The sequence below is a fragment of the Rhinolophus ferrumequinum genome, chromosome 15 (genome assembly GCF_004115265.2).
Source record: "Rhinolophus ferrumequinum isolate MPI-CBG mRhiFer1 chromosome 15, mRhiFer1_v1.p, whole genome shotgun sequence".
Lineage (NCBI taxonomy): Eukaryota > Metazoa > Chordata > Mammalia > Chiroptera > Rhinolophidae > Rhinolophus > Rhinolophus ferrumequinum.
This window is the reverse complement of record NC_046298.1, coordinates 11,742,012-11,745,010: the sequence shown is the minus strand read 5'-3', so window position 1 is coordinate 11,745,010 and position 2,999 is coordinate 11,742,012. Positions and strand designations below refer to the sequence as shown.

The window sequence follows — 2,999 nt, the reverse complement described above, 5'->3', positions numbered from 1 at the left end:
GCTAGCCTGTATTTTTGAATGAATTCTGTGAACAACACATATAGATCACTGTGGAACATTTCCAATATTTATTTTTAACCAGTAAATATTCTCATTTTCTACTGGCTAAAACAGCCTGACATTTTATAATTTAGCAGCTCTTATTCTTATGGGTGTAGGCTGCATTATTTTCTGTCAATTTATCCTTTAGAGGCAGGTTGTTTACAAACGCAAACTATACTATTACATTAATGGGTGAAAATTATGTCAAATGTTTACTGAGTACTAAACAAAATTTAAGTAAAACTGGAGAAATGATGCCAACCTGAAGGGCCCATCATTACTCTGGAAGTGGGCATGCAAAAAGTCAATTTGGTGTAAGGAAACGTACAACGAAACAATTGCTTAAACAAAAAAAAGCTTAAAAACACAGTTACTGCTTTTTCTATTTCAGTCATTTTTTCACTTTAAGTGGGCTTGTAAACACTTCAAGTATTAATATTGAACTTTCATGCTTCACTACCATGAGAAGTAATTCTACTAAATGTATGATAAATTTTTGTTTTTTATTTCACTCTCTCCTCTGAGATCGAGTCACCAGCAAACAACACAACAAACTTTTTTTTTTTTTTTTTTTTTGCTTTTCCTTTTATTAGCATTTATTTGATGTTGAATTTACTCCCGGGCCATAAGTTTTTGTTTCTTCAGTTTCTTCTGGGAGATCTTCTTCTTCTGAGCAACCTCCTCTTCTGGTTTCGGAACAATTTGTTCTTTTTCAGTGAGGATCATCTCAATGTGGCAGGGAGAGCTCATGTATGGGTTAATCCGCCCGTGAGCTCTGTAAGTTCTGCGCCGCATCTTGGGAGCTTTGTTCACCTGGATGTGCTCAATGACCAGAGAGTCTACATCTAAGCCCTTAAGTTAAGCATTACTCTCTGCATTTTTAAGCATGTGCAGTAAAAATTCTGCACTCTTTTTGGGCCAACGACCTTGTGTCTAACCCCACTGTTTGGCCTGGGCACATCTCCCAACTCCACCACTGTAACGACGGAATGGCACACATTGCTTTTGTAACGTGACATCCTTTAAATACTTGGTGGCTTTTCGGATATGCATCCCCTTGATGGCCTGCGCAGTTTCACGAGTGTTCTTAAAATGAACCCGCAGATTTGAACCTCTCGATTTACATGATTTTGTAGGGTTCTCTGGATCAAGCGAATAGCGAACCATTTTCAGAGGTCACCGCAGGCCACTTTCGGGAAAAGCCAAAACAATCTTTTGACAGGGTGATATAAATTGTCTGAAGACAGGAAAGACAAATTCAGGACATCATTATATCCACCACCATCACAAACCCTTCTTTGCCTAATTGAGGGGTTTTAGTGAAGAAAAATATATATCGAGAGAAAAATTGCTAGAGGGGCTTTTGTAGTCAAGCTCTCTTGAAGATCTTTAACTATGCTGCAGAATTACCGTGAAGATTACACTTATAGGATAGTTACAAAGTACTTCAGACAGTATTTACCCAAATGTGTGCTGAAAACAGTGGCGATAATACCACTGTCATTATTAACATCATTATTATCTTTAAGACTGGCTTTAAGACTTTTATGATGTTCAATTTCTTACAAAAGTACTATGAAAGGCATTTAAATTGACCTCTCCTTTCCATAGCTATGTTTTGCTCCTATCCACATAAATGTTTTAATTAAAACTCATATAAGGGCAGTTTTCCAAGTATGTTATAATCATAAAGGAGGCCATGGAGAGACCAAATGATATCACATCTTTAGCTAATGTTTTGTGTGCTCAACTGTTTCCAAAGTGCTATCACAAATTTCCAAGTTTGACATAAAGTTGAATTTTTTTTCTTCCCTTTTTCCAGATCAAACAACCACACTGCTCTTCACAGAGGTATTTACTTTAGCAGTCAGAGTTGTATAAAGACCCAAAGGCAGGGAAGCCATGAATCCCCTATTCAATCTTTGCCATCTTCCCTCTTCAGCTTCACAAACATCTTTTCTCTGGGATGAAAAATGAGACAGCCATGTGCTGCCCTGAATCCCTTACGAGTTGACCATTGGTGTGTCTCTTGGGTGTAAGGATCTTTAAAAGAAGAAACGCTGCTGATTGAACTTGCTTCGCACAGTGCGTACAAGGAAACAGACCTAAAAGAGATACTTAATCAATACTGACTAAGGATGATAATTTGAGAGGTGAAAGAAAATCTATGAGGATTTCTTTGGAAAAGCCTGAACCATCAGAAATAAGATATCAATTTAGAGCTTAATCTGTTGTAACAAATTTATACGAAAATAATTTTTAAAGTACTGCACCGCCATGTCAGCATATTTTTGTAGCACTACAGCAAGCTGGGCATTGTGCTTATTACTTGAAGTATGTTATTAAGACACCCATTCTGCTCTGGAGGAACACTCCAACAGGGTAACAGTCTACGGTGGTGGTTTCTGGGATGCTTCTATTTTAATACGGTCACAATGAATAAGAAAACATGATCTAAGCTTAAATATATGAATAAAAACTTAAGTCAAAGCTGCATGTAAATCAGATTAAGGCAGTTACTTATGGTCTACTCATCTGAAATAAAAATGCATGAAACCATTAGAAAATGTATATATTTTCCATTCTTGAAACTGTGTTAAGAACACTGAACAACATGTGACCTACTCTCTTAACAATTTTTTAAGTGTACAAGATAGAAATGTTAACTATAGGCAGAGTATTGCACAGCGAGTCCCCAGAACTCAATCTTGTGCAACTGAAACATATTTTCTTTCAACTTGTGATGAAGAGAGGACCTTTGGAATCAGGGACAAATGTCTTCATGCAAATAGCCCAAAAACTATGAATGTGTTCCAAAGAATTAACAAAACTGTGCGTTTTGCACGTTCAAAACAACAATCTATTAACTAGCATCCATGAGACTTCAATAGTTGGAGCCTCAATCAGCCCTTTAGATTTATTCTGCATTCCTATGACGTACCCAGTGACCATCACTT

The 2,999-nt window shown here is 36.9% G+C and overlaps 1 pseudogene; it reads right to left on the bottom strand.

Moving 5' to 3' along the window:
• Window positions 1–626: 626 nt before the first annotated feature.
• On the bottom strand, window positions 627–1,226 carry LOC117034909 (60S ribosomal protein L17-like; annotated as a pseudogene).
• Between the last annotated feature and the right edge of the window lie 1,773 nt (window positions 1,227–2,999).